This window comes from Notothenia rossii (assembly GCF_949606895.1).
Source record: "Notothenia rossii genome assembly, chromosome: 3".
NCBI lineage: Eukaryota > Metazoa > Chordata > Actinopteri > Perciformes > Nototheniidae > Notothenia > Notothenia rossii.
The window spans coordinates 19,548,967-19,572,039 of NC_136901.1; the positions used below are offsets into that span (position 1 = coordinate 19,548,967).

A 23,073-nucleotide genomic window follows, 5' to 3' on the forward strand; every position below is an offset into this window, starting at 1 on the left:
TTTTAGAGAAGGGTGAACTATAAGCCTGAATTACAAAAAATGTTATACCTAAAAACATAAAAGCCACAATAAATAAATCACAATTATTCTAGTTATTTTTACCTCCCGTATTGCTTTCAACCCACCAGCTTTTATGGTGTTGTTACGTCACTAACTGTAAGCTTGTCACATACAGTCTATGGTCACTCAGAGTAATCTACTGTTAATTTAGCTGCTGGAGAAGAAAGATCAGGGGGGGAGGGGGGGAGAGAGCTGTGGTTGATGGGCCATTAGTTGTGTAAATACACAGCTGAGAGCTGCCGTTTCATTCAGACTGTTTAAAAAACGGTAACAACGGACTATTTTTCTTAGCGGATGCAAATCAATTTAAATCAATACATACAACTATTTTTTAAATCAATAAAAACATTTTCTAAATCCATAAAAGCATTTCAATTAATATTGGGAGTCATGTCGTTACTTTGTTGAGAATGTGGCCGTGTAATAAGCGGGATAATTTGCAGCGACTTGTTCTTTATGGGGAAAATAACACCCTTCATCCAGATGAGGATCCCTCCGCTAGACTTTGGGATCCTGATCGACCGACGAAGCTCCATTAAAATATAAATATTTTTAGTGAATTACTGAGTTTAGGCACGTTAATAACGTTTTAATGAAGTTGAATACAGTATATTCATATGTGTCAGTGATTTCATGTCAATTCGGCGAACATAAGCATAAATGATCGTGGTGAAGATGATGATTAAATTAGGATTAAAAATCGAGAGCCGGGCTGCATTTCCTCCCGTTCGTTTTTTTCGAATAACAACATTATTTTGTTAAATAACAACATGGTGATGTTTTGTAAATGATTACATGTCTCTTATTTAGCACAGTAGTATGATATCCGTGACATATGGATCTTAACAAAGTTCCGCTGTACATCCAGCATACTGTATCTCACTTTATTTCACATGAGCTCCAGTGTGGAACCCCACTGCACCCCCTGGTGGATCAATGATCCATTGCAGATGGCTTCATTATAATTACATTTATCTATCACGGGGGCGGTCTCAAGTCAAGCTCGAGGTTTTCCCTTAAGCGAGGGCAGATCACGTACCAATCACGGCCCTCGCGTTTCAAACTGTCTGAAATGAATCGCTACATCTGTAAGTAACACATTATAAAAGTAATTGAACCTGATTGCTTTACGTTGCTTTGGGATGAACTCAATATTAAATGTAAAGCAAATCAATACAAAAGTAAAGAAATATCAACAAGCTGTTATTTAAGAACAGAACAATGTGTCATCTTAAATTAAGGCAAGGCCTACAGAATACTATAATTAACAAATGCTGTTTTTAGGTTTCATAAATCAGACGTCCATTTACTTCAAAACTAAATATAATAAAAAGAATGAAAGTAGCTAAAATGAAAACCAAAAAGACATTTCTGGCAGTACAGCTATATATATATATATATATATATATATTTATTTTTATATATTAGGGCCGGGACTCGATTAAAAAAATTAATCTAATTAATTACAGGCTTTGTAATTAATTAATCGCAATTAATCACATTTTTAATCATATATAAATATTTGACCTGAGAACAGTGAGAAGCAATTTTTTTCACATGGATTTTAGTATACCATTGAATAATGACTGAATACATAAGCTTAAGCAACAAAACATTGTTTATTTTTTTCAAGTTGGTACTTAACAAAGACCAACAGAAAAGTGCAATTTTTGCCATAAAGTGTAGCAATAGCATATTTAGGAATATAGTACATTTCAGAGATTCAGGTAGCCTATAGGTAGGTAGACCTTCTGTAAACTATAACACTTTGTTTTTTAACTAAAACACAATACTTTCAAGTACATTCAGAACATTGGAAACCCTGACTATTAGAAAACATCTCTCTGTTGCTTCAGAGGCCATAACAGACTTTGTTGATTTACCAACAGTTGATTTAAAAAATCTAATCAATTTCAGTCCAACTCTCTCAATAACCTTGGCCAAAACAATAAACAGTTCAACATAAAGTGCCAGTTGCACCAACAACGTAATAAATAGTTCAACATAAAGTGTACCATTTAAAATAAAATAAAAAAGTGCCAGTGATTGACCTCAATCCCTCCTATTCTTCCAATATCCTGATGAAAAATAAAATCTATCTGTTGCATAGGCCACTGTTTGATCAACGCGAATTGGGTGTGGGTCCTTGTACTCCGAGTCGGGCTAACGTCCACGCTAGCTGCTATATGTTTTGCATTGAGGTGATACTTGAGGCTTGATGTGCTGCGGTGATATGCAAATTCCTTTTTGCATAATTTACAAACAACCGTGCTCTTATCGATGCTTCCATCCGTCCGTTAAAAAAAAAGAAGATGTCCCATCCACGGGGCCAACCAAAGCGGTCTCATCAGCTTCTTCGTTCACGTTTGACTATTGTTCACTGTGGTTTGTTGTTGTTTGAAGTCATGAACGTTAGTTGGTGCTCCAGTATAATCGGTACCCCTGAAACTCATCCAGTGAGAAGCGTTCCGCGGTGCAAAAATAAGTGCGATTAAAATGCGTTAATTTTTGTGTAATTAATTAATCTTAATTAACGCGTTAAAGTCCCGGCCCTAATATATATATATATATATATATATAGCACTAATCTGATCACATCAATTTTTGTAACTGTAGGTGAATACAGTTAAACATCTTTTTATCCTGATTCCGTAGACCCGTTACATGCAATACGTTACTCCCCAAGCCTGGGTTTAAAGATATAGAAACAAACCAGGTTTTCTTTTTTACTTACGGTCCAGACCTTCTCCAGTGCTGGCACAGTCCTTAAACGAAATGTGGAGATGGGTCTGGCCGTACGAGGCGAGGGCCTGTTGGACATCAAGTTTCAATTAGTGAGCTGAGGGTTGTGTCCATTTGGACGTGGCACAAAGTGACTGGGATGGAGGTGGAGCCTGACTTCCTGGTGGCCCCAAAAGCAATCTGCGATGGGTTCCTCGCCTCTACTTGCCACTATGTCAGCAACTGGGAATTGTGCCTGCCAGTCTCCGATAAGGGCTCGAGCTGACTCTTTAACCACGCCAGTACTCATTACCTTATGCTAGATGAAATCCCCAAGGGGCTTCAGCTCTGCTCTGAATCCCTCTTTACAGCCCTCGGGCGACTCATTTAGAAATCAAAGTGGAAAGGCTCACCTGTGAACTAAAGCTGGAGGGACAGCAGGTGGAAGGATGGATAGAAACCCGTCCTGTCTTCACTCGTCAAGTATCTCTTATTTAGCTCTTTTGGTATAATAAGGGCTACTAGAGAGCACTCCAGACGGTTTCAAAATTCAATATGGCACCTCTTGCCTTGGAAACTTGACCCAGCTTTAAAGCTATATCTTCACGCTGTAGGTCATCTCTGTATAATAAACCATAGATCAATTGTATTATACATTTCCGACTTCTGGAGGAGGACATTGAGCCTAGTGAAGATGTCAAGAAAATGTTATATTTCCCTTGGGGAGAAGAATGTTTCAGCACAATGATTGAGTCGTTTTTTGTACTGCCTCTAACAGGCGACTTTGGCTACAGCACACTGTATCAGTTCTAACTAAATGCACTGCTTAACATGGAGTCACTTTACTGTGTGTAATGAGAAAGCGGTTGCTCAAAGTGATTAACCGGGGGTCTCTCTAGAAGTTTAAAAAAATTAGTCAATGGCGAGAGAAAGATTATCTTTCGATCCCGTTTGAATTGTGCCATGAATTACACATATGATGTTTGTCAATTTAAAATATAATTTTGTAAGTCAAACAAATTAAAATGTGTCGTAAAACTGTGAAGTAACACATTTTTTTGTGTGAAACACTCAATGAACTACATCTCTGGTCTCGCACAACAACACACGTCACCAAGATGGCCGTAACTACTGTCTTGTCAACAAAACGATTGACTACCCTCACTATCACCACAATGAAACACGTCCAGAAGAATGTCATGCAAAGCTGCCTGCCTGCCTTCCTTTGATTCTCTCTGAACGGCCTGGTCTTTTTAATGTTTAATTTCAACCATTTGTGCAGATAGCGTGAAGTAGAAAAGATCGAAGATGCTAATGTAGCGTTAGCATTTCTCCCCCGGGCTTAAATTGTGTATTATAAAATGATCACAACGGTGTGACAGTACTCTTCAAAGGGTTCACGATATATGACTACTACTCTTACTGTTTAACATTTTGGGTCACTTGATGTTACTTCATCTTAAGCAGGGCCGCCCCTCCCTACAGGTCAATCACGCAGGCTGCATGGGGCCCCGCCTTGCCCAGAGGGCCTCAGCTGCTGTGCGCAGTTCTCCGCTCTGTTCTCCGGCACCCCCCACGAGAGTGAGAGGTGACAAGGGGAGCACGTCTGTAACCCGACACCAATGCAATGAATCGACATCTGACCAATCACGGCTTTGATACGGCCACTAGTGCAGGTGAAGAGATGTCGGTGAAAAGACAGTTTCAGTCCGAGAGGGAAAAAAAGAAAACATGAAGAAACTAGAGCATCACTCGAAGGTGGGTTATTGTATGAGTCAAATGTACAACTTGCGAATGTTGTATAAGTCAAATTGCCAATTGCCATATTAAAACATCAGCTGCAATTCAGGACATGAAGAAGGCAGTCTCTGCATAGCATATAGGCTAATGGAGATGCAGTTATTTCCAGCATTCTTTATTTAACATTCATTCAAGTATGTTATGCCTTTTATCTGCTAATGTACAGGAGGAAGAGTGATAAACTGTCTGTCTAGTTGGCTTACATAACAGTTCAAGTTTACAGTCTAAAAAACATGGAGCATTTTTTTCCCTTTTATTCATTTGTATGTCAATTTGCACATTTCATGGTGATGCTCAGCCTCTCCCCTTAACTCCTAACAGTCATCATCATGTCAACCACAACACAGAGAAATACTGATAGAAATGTGTGTGTAGTTGTTGATACATTGCTGAAAGAGGCAACTACATTTGAATACAGATTTAAGAAATATCAGTTTTTGAGCATGTCATAAGCATGTTTTGTCTTGACTATATTACAATTATATTATAATAAAAAATAATATGGTATTTATATTATTGAATTGATTATGATTATTATTATTAGTAGAAGTAGTTTATTTGCATTAATTATATTTTAATGTTTTTGAGGCTAGTATTTGGCAGGAAATGCAGACGTATTCACCTGTAAACGCACATATACCATTTACCTCACTGTATAAAAAAGTAACTGTGTTGATAATAATAATAAACAGGAATTATATTTGCAAAGTAGCCTACTTTGTTTCCCAAAAAGAATGTTTCACTCCTGTCGATTGGGGGGGGGGGGGGGGGGGGGGGGGCCTCATCTCACAATGTGGCTTGGGGCCCCAAGTTGGCCAGGGGCGGCTCTGATCTTAAGGCTAATAAAAATGACAAGGCTAAGGCTGTAATGCTAACTAACATGTTTTCTACTAGCTAGGTAGCTAACTTGATCCAGCCGCTCCTGGTACTTTCATCAGACGGGAAGCGAAAGAACGAGCAAGACCCATTGCTGGTATGATAACAACCTGGTACTAAGCACACAGGCATCTTGTTAAATTTATCTTATTGTAGCTATCTCTTATTTAGTGGAGGAAAACAATTATGACATCAGTTATTACATCACTTACGCGACTCTGGGATTTGTAGTCTTTCGAGTTGCGTATTTTTCATAGTCTAATATTTCAACAGTTTTATGACAAACTGTGACTTTTTTGACATGGAAATTATTTTTTAAGATTGACAAACATCATATGTGTAATTCATGGCACAATTCAAACGGGATTGAAAGATAAGTTTTCCCTTCCCATTGACGGGACTTCGCCTCTCTATAGCCAAAGTCGAACCCAAGAACTACGTAAGGTCAGATCCAATTAATATAAAGTCTAATGGGGCCAGGGTATTGCCCCTTTTTATTGCAATGGGTCTGAGATATGCATGTTGATATGTGCATCACCCATGTAGAGCAGTTTTTGTCAAATGTATACACCATCTACCTCAGCACCAAACAGCAAACTGACACAGTTGGAGGCTTGTGAACATAGCTGAGTTGTTGGAGACCAAACCAGAGCTGAAAGGACAGTGAACAATTGAATATCAATCATCAAAATGGATCCAAATGTTACGTTGTTTGTTGGATTTGTAAATAGGTTTGTGTAGATGAGCACATATTGACAGAACTCAGACCCATTGCAATAAAAAGGGGCAATATCCTGGCCCGACGTAGGTCTTTGGTTTTTTAAACCAAATTAACGCAAATTAATTTGATATTAGCAATGTCTAAGAAAAAACATTTGTGGTGACATTATTCATGAAAGTTAATTCACAAAATTGCACAGTTTTCCTCAACCCTTTATTGTGCTAAGAAACTGTGGTTAGAAAGGGTTTTGACCATCTACTCAAATTACCCATTACTCCCATTACTCTCTAAACAGCAACTGCTATTAAGTTTAAACGACAATTGAAAATATATTTTCCTTGACATGTTTTGAAAACCTCGAGTTTACAGGCAAACAAACTTAATTTAACGAACGGTGTGAGCATCTCTGTACAGTTCAGTACAACTGACAATTGCAGGTCCACCTTCTTGAAAGTGGGGCAGTCCTGAAAGCATGTACATGATATCCCTGCCTCAGACATGTAGGGCCTTTCTTATTCCTCTAATTTCCCCTCCTCGACTCCTCGAATCCTCGGTCCTCCGGTAGTGACCCGGAAATGGATTTCAGCGCGCCATGTTGAAGGACATCTAATTTCTCTAAATGCACATCGAGGATCGAGGAGGCTCTCTGGAGGATACACTGATGGCTCCTCCACGGATGTATTTCCGGCAACAGTGATGTTTAAAAGAGTCGTGGCGCACGGTCGGACTTATCTCAGCCAATGACAGCTCTGCATGCATCCCCTGGATATTATTTTATTGTGTGTCAGGCCTCAGTTGGTTTGGTGTCCTATGCTTACTTTAAATACTTATAAAACTTTTGGCCCGTAATTTAATTTCCTTATTCTAGTGACCAGAGAGGGGAGGGGGGGGATATATCCAGTCTCTGATAGTGTTACGTTATTACGCTGTGAGTGCTCTCATACTTGTTTCATTCTGAAATGATATATATATATGTAATATATATATGTGTGTATGTATGTCCGCATCTGTAGCCTGTTATTGTCTCATTATACCGCACTGTGAATGAATCAAAGTAAATATATAAGTGGCCATGAACACATCTGTCCATCAGACAGAGTGCTGCTGTGCCTCCTGTCATCATTAATGGACGTCTCTTTAAAATGACCGCTCAGAGGAGAGGAGTTCTCATTTCTCTAACCGCCTGCTGCTTCCCCTGCCCTCTCCTCGGTTCCCCTCCTCAGTCTTCCGCTCGCATCTCCTGTGGGCGGGACTAAGACACGGGGATAGGAGTCGAGGAGGGGAAATTAGTGAAATGAGAAAGGCCCGTAGTGACTATAACATAGGTCTGTCAATGAAGGGAATGAAAACCAAGCACCCGAGGTCTCAAATAGGTCCAGCATCAGCTTTCCAACCAAAGTCAGCCCAGCTTGCTGTCTGCTCACTTAACACTGCTGTTGGTTTAACTGAAAACGTGTCTATCAGGGTTGGTCTATCAGCAGCTGGTAATGCAGTTCACTGTACGCAGCCCACGTTATTGATCACAAAATGTGTTCAAGGCAAAAGTATTGAGGTGTTTTAGGATAAAATAAAAATGCCAAAGGACAACACTGATATTTTCATACTAGTCTGAATGCTGAATGTCGATGTCAAGTGCTCCTAAAAGGCTCTTTATTTTCTAATGGCTTCGGAGCAATGCTGTTTATGGCTTCAGGTGAATAATAAATAGGTAAACACAAGAGCTTTTCAGCAAAGATAAAATATAAAGGTTTTATAAAACATTTCTCCAATCAGCATTCATCCAGCCACCCACCTCCATTTCCAAACAAATTTCATGCCCCTAAGATAAAGTAAGATGCTGAGCACAGTGAGTAGGGAGCGTCTCACTTTATAAGCCGATAAATTAGCCCTAACGGAGTGACTTCCTTAACTTCTTTATGGTCCTCAGGTAGCTTAGTGCGCACACAAGCAACAAAAGTCTTAATAGAAGAGACCGGGCACTTCGGCCTTTTGTTGTTGTTGTAATTTCACTTTTTCTCTTATATTTGCAGGGTGCACACAATTTTCTGTTCAGGTCTTTACGACCTTGATTCACCATGGGGCTTCAATTTCTTAATTTCTTCTAGAAAGCTCTGAAATGCAGAAGTGACCTGAATAAGACACTGGTTTTGACTGATAGTCACATTCGTTATTCAGTCCTGGTCCTTTTCCCAACCTCTCTAATTGGGTATTTTTGATATGTTTGTAAGATATTTTCATTTTCCTTAAAAGAGGCAGCCTGCTGTAAAGTTGCCCAGTGAAATATGACGTGCTGAGCCACATCAGAGTGATACTTCCACGGGAGGAGGCAAGAAGAAATATGCTTTTTAGACTCCAAAATATTTGATTTATATGGAAATTATTTTGTAGAAAATTATACTTCCAACCCCCCTGTTTTGAAGTAAAGTTGTTTTGAAGATTGAGTCTTGATCTTGAGTACAACGCTGGCATAATAAAGTGACTTTACAATGGACTGCTTATCACAGAGCTGGTCACAATATCAGTTAAATGTCCTTTTGTTGTAAACAATGTTGGATGAATACAATATGCTAATGATGAACAGAGATTAGTGTTTCATCTTTGTCCTTTTTGAGATTCAGAAACATGCAATGCCTTGACTTTTAGATTCCTATTTTCCTTTTAATGATTGTCGTGGAGGACTTCTAAAGCCTGATATATTCCAACCGAGTTGTGATGAGAAATGAAACACTCTTTATTTGATGGAATCCCCATTTAGCCGCCAGCTGTGTTTGATGTCATTTAAATGCCAAGGCAATGGTAATGGGTTGTGTATCTGATAGCAAATTAGTAAGGAGAGCAAAGTTATATCTATAATCATTTAAAAATCTAATTTGTTAAATATGCAGTGCAGTCATTGTACCAGAGATCAATCTGTCTGCGGTAGGAATGTGGAGTTGCATTTGAAGAAAATAATTGTTGAAATAATCTAAGTCAATAACCTAAAAAATGACTCAAAGAGGTTTACTGCAATCAGAACTAATAATACAAGAAGAAAATGACCAGAATCGGTGGTCCTGTTTCCTCAACAACTAAGAAATAGAGATGGTTTGTAGATGTCTTGAGCAGTCAGGAAAGAGAGGGACTGTTTCAGCAACAGAACAGCTGGTTTTGGTGATTTTCACAACTGAGTTACTTCTCTCATCCAATATGTTCACAATCATGTCGATAAAAGCAATTCACTCGGAAAATGTGTTCCATTGCATTGTGTCAAGTCCAGATGTTGTTCTACTACTATGTATTTTATATGTGGTCCATTTTTCAGATCATATGTTAACTCCAGGTTTCAGAACGCTGAACAAAAACTTCTTCCCCTGATATAGAAAGGTAGGATCAGGAAATAATGAAATACTAAGCTGCTGTTTCTGATCTTGTTCATTTGGTAGTCCATGCGCAGAGAGGCACGGTACAGCAATGATCAATTAAAACGTTTCCTATATTTGCTGGGATCTTGCTTTGACCTTGCTTGAGCAGATGTCTTTGACCTCTATGTGTTGGGTTCCAAATTCCCAGAGTTTGCATTGAAGGCCTCCGGTTTTCTCCCACAGTCCAAAACATCACAACATACCCAGACATGTGACAACATGTCTGGGTATATACATAGTTGGTTTCCCCTTTGCTAGACTTGTGTCTTATCCTATACGAACTGTGATTGGCCCCAGATTCCTCTGACTGCACACAGGAAAAGATGGTATTGATAATGGAATTTAGCGGACAGTCTATGATATGTCATATACAGTGACATATTCTCAGCATTGCAAATAGAGTTGAATATGTTTGGTCCTGAACTGATGCAGAAGACACATTTCCTTCCAAACTAAGTCTAATGGATAAAGGATCCTGAGTCGTGGCTGTCCCTGGTGGTCCTGCCTGACGCTCACCTTACTACTTCTCTAATGGCAGCCAGAGGATTGATGACATCCACCTGTATCCATCTTCTTCTTATTCCTAGACACATGCATTTTCAAGCATTTGGACTACCTATTTTGTAAATGTATTATCTTTTTAATTTACACACAACATATATTGCACGTCGGTCCAATGTGAGGGTCCAAGGGCATCGTATTCATATTCTGTACAAACTAGCGATGCACCGAATATTCGGCCACCGAAAATTATTGGCCGAAAATGGTTAAAAAGCCCCTTTCGGCTGAAAGCACCGAAAAAATATCACCGAATGTCAGAGAACAGGGTTACGTTGATCATGCTCCGCATATTTGTCCGGGTGTTTTGATTTCAAGTGGTGGAGTAATCCCGAAGTGGTGAAAGTCTTTGCAGTTACACCCCCTCGAGAAATGTCAGCTGAACACGTTTTACAAATTGCAATCCGCGCCTCTTTCTCTGATATTTTTTATTTAACAACCTATGAAAGTGTCATACCCACTTAACGGGAAGAAACTCAGCTAACTGACGATATGAACCATCTTTAGCTAAACGAAACACAAGGGTAATACCAAGTCTCTGGCTTAGCACTAAGCGAAAAAATGCTAATGCACTTAGCACAGAACTCACGGTAGAGATATTGTATTACTTATCGGATCTTCACAAACAAGATATCAAATGAAATCTGAGATTCCCCAGATTCTAGAGGTATAAGTATCACTGTGCGACTAAAACTCAGGGCAGCAAAGGAAAATCCAGACAACACACAACTAGGGATGCACCGAATATTCGGCCACCGAAAATTATCGGCCGAAAATGGTTAAAAAATTGTTAAAAAGGCGCTTTCGGCCGAAAGGGTTACGTTGATCATACTCTGCATATTTGTCCGGGTGTTTTGATTTCAAGTGGTGGAGTAATCCCGAAGTGGTGAAAGTCTTTGCATTTACACCCCCTCGAGAAATGTCAGCTGAACACGTTTTACAAATTGCAATCTGCGCCTCTTTCTCTGATATTTTGAAATATCTCCAAGCGGCAAACATGTTGGCTGTGAGCCAGCCGCGAGCATGGTCGCGCGTCCTGCTTGTCGCCGCGTTTTGATTACGTCATCACAACAACACGTTAGGTTACCAAACTTATAGGTGCATTTGTTGTTGTTGAAGGCCTGGCTGTTACAGTCTTTATTTACACTATTTTGGTGTAGGCCTACTGGCCTAGATGTTTATGCAGTTTTAAAGCAATTTGGCTTTGTTCTGAATGCACTTTGTTGTAGTTATCCTACAGAGAAAAGAAAATGCAGTTGATTTGGAATTAATGTACAGTATGCATTCAAAAGCGCTGAATAAATGTTTTATGGACCCATAATAGTGATTATTATTTAAGTTAAGTTTTGCCATAATCATGTCTTTTTCCATAATCAGGTAGCTGAACAACATTGGTAAAAAATGTATACATTATATTATATATATATATTTCTATTAATCATTTTCGGCCTTTCGGCATTCGGTTTTCGGCCAACTGTTTCCTATTTTCGGTATCGGTTTCGGCCAAGAATTTCCCATTCGGTGCACCCCTAGTACAAACTGTGAAGTCCACTGAGACAAATGTAAAATGTGTGATATTGGGCTATATAAATGCACTTTGATTGATTGATTGAATGGATTAATACTCGTGATGATTGGCATCTAGCTAAAGGCATAATCATATTGTCAACATCGGAGACACGTGCCCCAAGTCAACACACAAAACCACAAATATTCAAGACAGGAGCAGTCAGCGGCTGGAGGTGAGAGAGAACATGTGTACAGTTCATCAGTTGCTACTGGATGCCTCGCCACAATGTAGCAATTGAATTCAGCCATATTGGCTGTGAGAAATTGCTGCTGTTGTTTGTAACTATTATATAGTGGTGTTGTGAAGCCTTGAGAGCGCTCCCCAGGTGGCACCTTATATTGCTGTCCAGAAAGAGAGCACATCAGAAAGGCTTTTTCACATCTTACTCAAAGAATTACCTTTAATTGTAAATTGCTCTCTCCAAAAGCCAATGAGCGGTGGATGAGTCAGTCTTCCAGCTCTGGAGGTACTTTCTCTGGTAGTCATGTCCTGCTGCAGATTTGTTAAAGGGAACGGACTGCAGTTATGTACAGACACTAGGGATGTTCATCTCCATCACTGAGGCCGATGCGATGCGCATCTCAATATGTTGCCACGATACGATAAATTAACGATACATTTGAAACACCAGGCGATGAGATACGATACGATTCACCCCTGTTGCGATACAGTTCGATACGATTTGATTCAACATTATGCGATTCGGGTCGATACGATGCGATTCAACACGATGCAAAAATAATGATACTTCAATTTGGTGCGACAGAGGATTTTTGTTTTATTCCTGATATGCAGCAAATCATACATTAACAAAAAAGTGCTTTACATATTTGGTTTTCTCTACTAGTACTGCGCATCCCATCATGCTGTTTATTTTTTTTTACCTTGTTTACCTTAAAAAACTCTCCAGAGTACAGTACAATTGTATAACACCTCACAGTTAAACAATTTAAGGATGCATTGCCCATGATTAACAATGTGCAAATAACAACTAACATAGTGCAATGCCCATACAGCTGCCAGCCTGATGTGCTTAACACTCATAGGCTAACTCACCAGTGAGCAGAAAGCAGTGGTTTCTATAGGAACAATAAAGAATACAAATAACCTTTCACAAACAGCTCTATCATAACGGCTAACAGTAAGGAAGACATTTAAACTGTTATTGGCCACAGGCTGCTGTGAACTAAACACCACTCTCTCTGACAGAACACCTCACTGAGTGATTGAACTCATATGTCTAACTTTCAGGTTTCTCTTTTCAGCCGCAGACCCCATGTCGCCTCTTTATGTGCGTCGCTAAGTTCCTCGTACTACTTGTGTTCTTTAAAGCGGCTCGGCATCGTTTAGAATTTGCGAGCGATTTTTCAAATTGACCGTCTTTCTTGAAAAATCTCAAGTGTTGCCAAACGTTTGATTTGTAGGTATTTTTCGGTGCGCTGTATTCCTCTTTCTCCTCGACTTCCATGTGTGTTGATAACTGAGACTCTCGGCCTCCGTAGAGACGAAGCAAAGATCAAAGATCGTCTCTGCTGAGCGTTGACAAGATGAGGGGATTTTATTTGAATGAATCGTTTTTTTGCAAAGACGCTACAATCGATGCATCGTGAGTTCAACCCAAACTGTAGCCGATGTGCGGTGCACTTGCATCTTGAACGTTTATGCCGGTGCACCGATGTGAATCGGTGAATCTTAACATCTCTAACAGACACAGGAAGAGCAGAGGCCAACAAAGGATTTACTGAACAAAGAAAAACGTATTGTGAATTTCTTTTACAGAAAAGTATTCTAATCTTCATTCCATCTGAGCTTTCTGTGGATTTAATCAGCGATAAATTCTCTTTGGGAGAAGCTTGCAGGGACATGTCCCTGAACTCTCCTTTCCTCAATCACTGATTGTGGCTTATTTTTTCCCGTCCTCTGCAACAATGTCATGACAAAAAGGGGCTAAGCAAAGGAGATAAAAATGTAACATTAACAAATAATGTTCATTACAAATTTAAATTATATGATTCCATTGTTTTACAAAAGGCATAGTAAATCAAAGAGAAACATTTACAAATGAAACCTCGCCCAGGATTTGTATAAGAAAGCTGTGCGATCCTTTTTGTCTGACAAAAGCATCCAGCTGTGCCCCCCCCCCACCCCCCCCCCCCCCCACAACTATGGAATCAAATTAGGGTCAATAATATTCACAAATTATTTCACAGTCTGCAGTTGTATATCACCTGTTGTGCTCATGTGAAAAGATTTTGTGCATGTGTAAAAAAGTTTTGTGCACACAGATATAATTTGCTCGTGTAAAAACATGTTGCAGCTGTAGAAATATTTTGTGCGTGTGTGAAAAGTTTTTGCAGATATAATTTGCACGTGTAAAAAAGTTTTGCAGGTGTAGAAATATTTTGTGCAAGGATATTTACAACAGTGAGGTTTCACAAAGTCTGAGATACGGACACACAAATTTCCTATCTGTGTGTGCGAACCTGAAGTTACAAGCTACAAGCTGCTATTTACGAGTACGAATTTTGCCCCTGTTTTTACGCCTGAGTATGCTAGCCAATCAGCACGTTGCCCACTGACTAGCCAATCAGCACGTAACCCACTGACCATCCAATCATAGGACACAAGGTTCTAACGCGTTCGTTTTGCTGACCTGCGCCACTTGGAGCGTGCTTGCGGGAGTCAACATGGAGGAGTCCGAGGCGAACTTTTGTGGGACACAGGTGGGTTAATTACATGCTACCACGGAGCATGGCACTACAGTTTTAATTAACTAACGTTACATCGTAATTAACTAAATATATCAAGACAGCTGTGCGTGCATCCCGGAGTTACTTAAATGGTATATTTAACGCTAGCTAGTTGATGTGGTCTTTGCTAATACTACTTTGTGCCACCCTCCTTTTTTGGGCTCAGTACTATCCCAACAAAGTATTTCCATTTACCTATATATAAAACAACATGGTAAAGCAGTAAAATGCAGCTCATCTTTAAAAACGCAAATGTCATTTATTTGATGTATGTCCACAACCTCTTGTTGTCTTTGAATGCAGCCTCTCCATCCCAACTCGAACAGCTGACAAAGTTCTGGGTAGGGTGGGAAATCCCTACAGACACCTTGAAGGTCCGAGTTGTGAAGGGGGCGTACCTGAAGTCTTCCACATGTTTTGGCACATTGCATTTACCTGGGCACTTCCAAAACTATGAGGACTTTTCCAAGCATGTGGAGAGCTGCATTGCAACCTATGTTACAGGCTTTGGTCTAGTTTAGATACTGCTCATCAGTATGATTCTGTTGCAAAAAAAACATTGTTTCAGTGTTACGGAGCTTCTGCTTTTGCTCATTGGTGTAAAAAGGGATTTTGTCTTTGGTATTCTTTCACCTGAAAAGAGATCTCCATTTTAAGAATATCGACTCACAGAAACGAAACCTTTTGAGATTATTACTACTTCATTTGTTCCAGTGGTCAGCTCAAAATTGAACTTGAACATGACATTTTGTGACAGATACTATAACCTTTGCCTGGTACTCTTTTTGTACTGCATTTTGTTGGAAGGGCTGTTTGGATTGTGCCATATGTAGTTCTGGCACCTGGTTCAGGTAGTTGTAACCAATGGCATCATTCATTCTGTTAATAGAGTCAATATTTTGAAAATGGTCTATTACAGTACTTGTTATTGCTGATGTATTTACTTGAATCCTACAGCTCTTGTATCCAAAGATTCTAAGAAATAAACCATTGACCAGTGACTTTGGATGTTTGCCTCATTTCAATTTACCCACATTTTACATTTTTCACAACAATCAAAATTTGAATTATTATATTATATACCTTAAAATGTTCTGCGGCTAACAAAGTAATTTCCATTCATAAACCACAGAACTGATCATTTGCTGTGTAAACATTTCCCCGGGGACTATTTTGAATGCAGGTTGAAGTCTCTGAAAATGATTTTTTCAAGTCGTAGCGGAATGAACAGAAGTCAATGTCAGGATGAAAGGTAGGGACATTATTGTGAGTTCTAAAATAGAACATTATACTTCTACTGTAGTATCTTTCATGTAACAAGGAACTGCATTAGCTAGTGGAAAGCCATGTTATTCTAAGAGTAACATTTCAGGTTACTACAAATAAAGTAGGCCTCTAAAATTGAAATACATTTATTTTCCTTTTCAAAATGAGAATATAACAGTCATGCCCTATATATATATATATATATATATATTCCATCATCCCTCTACCCAACCACCCCCACAAAAGTACCACGTATCTCCAGATGTGTTGGTGTTGAATGTTTGTGATCAACTGAAGGATGAAGTGTTACTTAAATTCTTCTTCAGCTAAATAAACTCTTTAAAAAGCCTCTTGGATCAGCTTGAAAAGTAGTCGTCACAAAGCTAAAAACAGGCTGTTTTTCTGACTTTGTAGAGATACGTGGTTTTCACAGGACAGAGACAAAGATACAAACACATGATGATCTTATAGAATATGATGCATTGATGGAGATTAAACTAGCCAACAGGATATAAAGGATTTATATGCAACTAATTACTGAATACTTCTTCCACTGCTGAAAGTTAGTATGCATTGTGCCTTATGCTTCCTGACTTGATTCAAGGACACCCTCTATGTAGTGAACTACAGCACTATAGATGTCTGCCCCAAAACACAATGAAGGAGCAGTAGGATTAAAAAGTTGATTCAGTCCTTCCAGTTCTTCGATGCCCAGGGGAGATGCCAGTTCAGGAACCTGTACTCCAATTTGATCCATGTCTGCAATTTCCACATCTGGAAAATGGATCCCCTGAAATAAAAAAGTAATCGGGTTTGTTAAAAATAATTACATGGGATGACACCCTAAAACAGTGGTCAGGAACCTTTTCTAGAAATCATTTGGCTCCCTACAAATACAAATTCTAAATGACTAATACAGTCCATTATTTATTATTAAATTATTTCCACCCCACTGATTAAATTGTTGTTTTGTCAATCTTGACATGAACACTAAACTAGATTTCAATCACTTGACATGCATTACTGAACTGTAATTTATTAAGCCATTTATTTAGTTTAAATGTTATCCTTGTACAGACTAAATAGACTAGTGCACTGCATATTCATTGCAGTTTTCAGGTGTTCATTTACCAGTGAAAGAAGTCAGCATCTTTTTTTCCTGCAATATTCTTTTTGAGGCCTACAAATTCAAAGAAAAATAAAATGAAAACAACTACAACAGTAGTTGTTTTCATTAGTTTTACTCTTTTCGGATTGTGGCCTATGTCTTTGTATATCAACAAAACTATTCTATGCAACTGAAACTCAATGTTACATTGTGTTGCATAGCCCATTGTTGGCTTTGACACAAATTGTAATTCTGCTGTAGCCTGATTATGCATATGGTTATTGCTGTGTACTATTGGAAGATGCCTGGTAAAGTGAAACACAGTGGTCCTGGTAGGCTAAATTCCAGTTCCCGTGTGTTGCATTTTCATTATAATATTAAGAACAGTGTAAGGATTTTGTCAAATAAACATATAACCAAATACTAACATTGTTATGACTTCTAAAAGAAAGCAAGGTGTGCTAACATTGGCTTCCTCCACAATGGTGAATAAAACACAAAACTACAAAACAGTTTTTCCCCTTTACCTCGAAGTTGTCAGGAGGGCTGACAGGGCTTTGACTCTTCCCGATTTCCCACAGCTGGTTAGGAGTGAGGTTACGTTCTGTTCGGAGTGAATGGTTATTCCAGCCATCTGTGAATGTGTCAAGATCTTCCTGAATTCGGGGCAGAAAGACATACTGAGCACAGAAAAGGTGTGTGCAATTTGCTGGGCCAAGCTTCCACTGTACATATGCGGAGCAGATCGTAATAAATACTTGACACGACATTCCACACGTCACGCCACAGGCGCTCTATCCTGAAAGACAGTTGACAAAAATAAATGAATAAATGCAGTCCGTAAACAATTATCACACCTTTAGGTTGCAAAAAATGCAAATAGTAACTCAATGGATTTTTCCCCATCCCTAATAACACTAATATGTACATTAATCTCAGCAACAACTTTTAGCACCATAATTAATGGCAGCACGTCACTATTAAGTGATACACTAGCAAAAGATATTTTGACCAAAGAAAGCTTTATGACAGAAGCTACAACCATACACTGATATTACCTTTGATTATGAACACTTTTCCCTGAGATGAAGCTTCCCCTGCCGCACCCACGAACGTCAAACATATGTCTGGCAATGTCCACATTTTCCACACCTTGGTCTCCTCTGACCCTTGACATGTACAACCATACAGATACCATGTTAAGTAATTTGACAATGTGAAATTTGAATCTCTGTACTCTTAGAGCTGGCTGTATCTCCAGTTTTCTAAGTACAGCTATAGCCATTTAACAAGCTTCACTATTGGCTACTGGCTAATCCCCCAGGGAACCAGCAGTTTTAAAGATTTTGTTACCACAGAAACAAGAGGTTTTAGTATGAGACTGAAAAATTCTTTATGGGCACATCACTGGAAAGACCTACACATAATATTGGGAATATGTCATGAGGTCATGTAAAGTAATATAAACAAGGAATGAATAATCCAATCTCATTCTAAGGCCATCCCCATAAGTGTCATCACTGGTGTTGTTTCAGAAATGACATATAGGGGGTGCTAGGGCTTCCTGGGCCTTTGCTTAATAGGCACTATATCCCCAACTATCAATTTACAACTTTTCTTGTAAAACTTAGTGAAAAATCTGTTGATCATGTAGGCCTATAGACCTTTTTGAAAAGCAGCCATTTTGACATAAAATAGTAGGGTAAACACAGGTGTTACCAGTGATACTAATTAATGTTCTGTTCCATTCAGATCAAACAGTCAGGGTGCTGCTATTGTGCATGTTGGCTCACTGGAAAGGCTCTACTGCACTAAATAGAATGGAACCTTAATCAACTTAATTAATTTAACCTGTATTTACCTGCTAGTTCATGTCAATACGGCTGCCATGACAAAAGTCTACCTTATTTTTATAAAATGGCCTAGACTGATACAAATCAGTGTTCTTTTAACTGTATCAAGTGCACCTGACATTTTTCTTCATATTCAGTATTTACAATAATCCAATGTTTACATGTAAAAAAAACACACACAAAACAAGAAATAGCCTGTTACCTGGATGGAAATCCGTGTTTGTCCACAGCCTCAAGGAAGAACTGCAGAGCTGTTGAAGCCGCCTTGTTGTTATTGGCTACTTGGAAAAAGTAAGCACCACAGAAACACAGTACTCAAATAACCTATTAATGAATTAAATACTGACCCCATACTGTATGTGCGTGATAATTAACTTTAAAAAATGGCATTTAATATCAATTCACTTTTGGTCAATTGTAAAATAAACTCCAGGAAGCACTAACCTTTCTTGAAAATCCATCAATTCCACCAAATATTACCATACCATATCTGCAAAATAAAAAGGTATTAATTGCTTGATGTATCCACACCACATCTTGTCCCACCAAGTCCTTTGATGATTGAAATAATCTTCGTGTCCATCGCCAGACCCCTTTTTGTGGTGTTGTGCTGAATAACATGATGTGGTCGGCGCCTACATAAGATGACCCGCACAATGTATAGTGAAATGTTTATCTTTGGCTACAATACTGCTTGTGTTTACATTATATAAAACATAGCTGAGGAAGAGCATTTATTGTTATAAATATGTTATTTGTGTCCTAAATATTGCTGATTGGTCTTTTAAATTAATGAAGTAAGGCTAATTTTGGCCTGAACTCGAGTAGTGAGGCATGTGTTTCAGGTTAAAGCTTTTGAAGTTCTGCCCTTTTCATGCAAAAAAGTATAATGCATGGACTGTAGAGTATATGAAAAAAATATAGAATTATATTTAAACAAATAAAATAATTAATACATAAATCAATCATATACTGTAGAGCAGGGCTATTCAACTTCATTAGCAAGTGGGCCAAATAGGAAAATCACAGGGGGTTTGTGGGCCACACAATACTTTGTCAAGGAATCACTACAAATAACTCTTGCTTACATAGTGTTAATAGATACTAATACATTAAATGAACTAGTCAAGTGCATCCCTTTTTTTAACTTTAATTGTATCAACATAAATCATTACAGAAAGCAACCAGTCCATAAAAAAGTAGGAAAGCTTCGGGTTACAAGGCTTGACACAAAAGTGCAAAATGTTGCATCTTTAAAACTAAGGAGACATGAGGTTTTTTCCCCTAACAGTTCCATTTCCACTAATGTACAAAACAAGATGAATATAATAAAACAGTATTCATCACATTAACAGTAAGTAGCCCTGTGTATAATATCCTCAACACTTCCAAGCATACATAAGGTACATTGAAGACAACACAAGTCCATAAAATCGAATACTAAATGCAAATAGAACATAGTAAAACAATAGCCATCAGACTCACAATAACATTCATATCTTGGAAACATTTTTACAATTTTCGAAACAGTAAGTAGGCTATTTGAATGACCATAAAATGAATGACCATAAAAACAGATCTGTATACATACCATGCATCAGACTTCTGTCATGTTTAGCCTGTTTGAGTCAGTGAGATAAATTACACTGCCTTGATTTAGCTATTTCAGCATAGTTTGGCTCATAAGTGGTAAGAGCAATCCTGAGACACTCATGCAACTTTTCATTGGTCATGGAGCAACGTGCCCTTGTTTTGATGGCATTCATATGAGAAAAGCTAGACTCACAAGTATAGGTAGATCCAAACATTGTCAGTATAAGCAAGGCCACCTTCCTCATTGTGGGGTACTGATACTGGCTAACATGGTTGGACCAAAAGTCCACTACACCTTCAGACTGCAGGAGCTGTTTTAAAGCAAAGGAAGACTGCACATCAACCAGCTCCATCTGAAAGAGGCTCTCATCAATGCAAGATATGACCTCTTTTACTTTTGCACAGAAGTCTGCATCAGGCTTGATGGAAAACGGGTCACGGGCAAACTGCAATACCTCAATTGGAATGCTGAAGCCTTGGAATCTGTCAGTAAAGTTATCAGTCAATTTTGTCATGAAGTCTGTCATGACTGGCGTTATGTTTGCTCCAGGTGATGTGGTCATAAATGCACAGAGTTTTGGGAAGTGCAGTAGTTTCGTTGTCATTAGGTCTGTTTTGAAGATCGTTAGCTTTGTCTTGAAGGCACAAAGTCTTTCAACCAAATCAGCGATAGACTTTTCGCGCCCCTGCAGTTCGCAATTCAAAGTGTTCAAGTGTCCAAAAATGTCACACAGAAAGTAAACATCTGCCATAAACTGTTCATCTAACATGCGCTCCAAGAGGTTTGTAGCTCGTTTGTGCTTACTCGTGAGAAGGAAAGACACAATCTCCTGGCGGAGTTCACAGAAACGATCCAGGACCTTTCCTTTGCTGAGCCATCGGACATCGTTATGGACGAGTAAGTCCGCGTGTTCAGCAAACGTGTCAGCAAGCAGCTGACGGAACAGGCGGTGTTGTAGGCTGGAGGTTGAGCGAATGAAATTCACAATGTTCATGACAGTGTCCATGGTGTTTTTCAAATCACCACTGAGCTTTGCACACAACACAGATTGATGAATAATACAGTGTAAATACTGCATGTGTGGGGCTATGGCAGATAGACGTGCAACCAGCCCCTGCACTCTGCCGATCATAGCTGGGGCGCCATCAGTGACCAAGAGGCACACTTTTTTTAAATCCAGTTGACGTTCGTTAAAAAACGAGACTATCTTTTGAAAGATAACCTCACCTGTAGTGTGTCCCTCCAACGGAATAAGCCCCAGAAGTTCTTCCCTAAAGCGAACTCCATCGAAAAACCTCACATAGACGCACAGCTGGGCCATGTCAGTACAGTCAGTTGATTCGTCCACAGCGATTGATATAAACTCTGCTTTTCGAAGGTTTTCCAAAAGCTTCCCCGACACATCCTTTGCAAGTAGTTCCACTCTGCGAAGTGTTGTTGTGTCTGAGAGAGGTACTTTTTTAATGGCTGAAGTGACGCTGTCTTTTACTTTTTGGTCAATAACCACTTCATCAATGACAGCAAGCATGCATTCTTTAACGGTCTCCGCGTCGGTAAAGGGCCTCTTCTGTCTGGCTAGTGTCCAGGCTACTCACAGGGATGCTATCGTAGCTCTCTCTTGTTCCGTGCAAAAGCGACTAAAAGCCACTTGACTCCGTTCAAATGATGCTAGCAGTCCCTGTACTTTCCTTCTCCTTTCCTCTGAGCCCACGGGAAAACTGGCAGAAAACGAGCCGTGATTTGAATTGTAGTGTCGCTTTACGTTGTAAAGCGACACTACGGCAGGCAGGCAAAATAACGGATTAAAAATAATTCAAATGAATGGAAAAACCAGCGTTTTCGCCGCATCGTCGGATTTACTGTGATCAGACATTAGTTTTATTTATGCTATTACACATATGCCATTTCGATTTGCAGGCAACCTCTTGTGGGCCAGAAAAAAGTTCTGAAGGGCCTGATTCGGCCCGTGGGCCGCTAGTTGAATAGGCCTGCTGTAGAGTATATGATTGATTGATTTTTAAGAAAACATGAATCGCTCATCGTCTATTGCAGCGGGTTGTAAGGAGCATTTGTGTTGAGTAGGCCTTACAGTTATTTATGATTGATTATGAAGATCGTATGGTTAGCCCACTTTACCGTTCCTTTTCGGTTCACTTGCTTTATTTTCCAGCTGACGTGAACACAAGTCGGATTGGAAACTGAACCTTTTCGACCTTTGGCTAACTAACGTTACGTTACCTTCCTCTCCATATTAAATGCCCGGGGCATTATGTCAGGAAGCACCCGACAAGTGTTGCATTAATTTCTTTAACATTAACGTTACTCATTCAAACGGCACAACAACAACAAACGTTAATTTAGCCAACAGACTGTAGCTAGCTAAGACAATAGCAAAGACCACATCAACTAGCTAGCGTTAAATATACCATTTAAGTAACTCAGGGATGCACGCACAGCTGTCTTGATATATTTAGTTAATTACGATGTAATGTTAGTTAATTAAAACTGTAGTGGCATGTTCCGTGGTAGCATGTAATTAACCCACCTGTGTCCCACAAGAGTTCGCCTCGGGCTCCTCCATGTTGACTCCCGCAAGCACGCTCCAAGTGGCGCAGGTCAGCAAAACGAACGCGTTAGAACCTTGTGTCCTATGATTGGATGGTTAGTGGGCTACGTGCTGATTGGCTATTCATTGGGCAACGTGCTGATTGGCTAGCATACTCAGGCGTAAAAACAGGGTCAAAATTCGTACTCGTAAATAGCAGCTTGTAGCTTGTAACTTCAGGTTTGCTCAA

General features: G+C 39.3%; 1 protein-coding gene and 1 long non-coding RNA gene across 5 annotated transcripts in view; one reads left to right on the forward strand and one right to left on the reverse strand.

Annotated features, from left to right (window-relative positions):
• Positions 1–23,073, forward strand: part of adam19a (ADAM metallopeptidase domain 19a) — a 355,481-nt gene that overhangs the window by 118,112 nt on the left and 214,296 nt on the right. The window lies entirely within an intron of this gene.
• On the reverse strand, positions 15,926–22,935 carry LOC307031763. 2 transcript variants are annotated; one of them, XR_013806067.1, is made up of 5 exons: positions 22,824–22,935; positions 18,887–19,174; positions 17,890–18,000; positions 17,359–17,630; positions 15,926–16,513 (listed from the first exon to the last, which is right to left on the reverse strand). It is a non-coding gene; the product is annotated as an uncharacterized lncRNA (long non-coding RNA). The 2 variants fall into 2 exon arrangements; XR_013806068.1 differs by lacking the exon at positions 22,824–22,935 and having other exon boundaries at positions 18,887–19,630.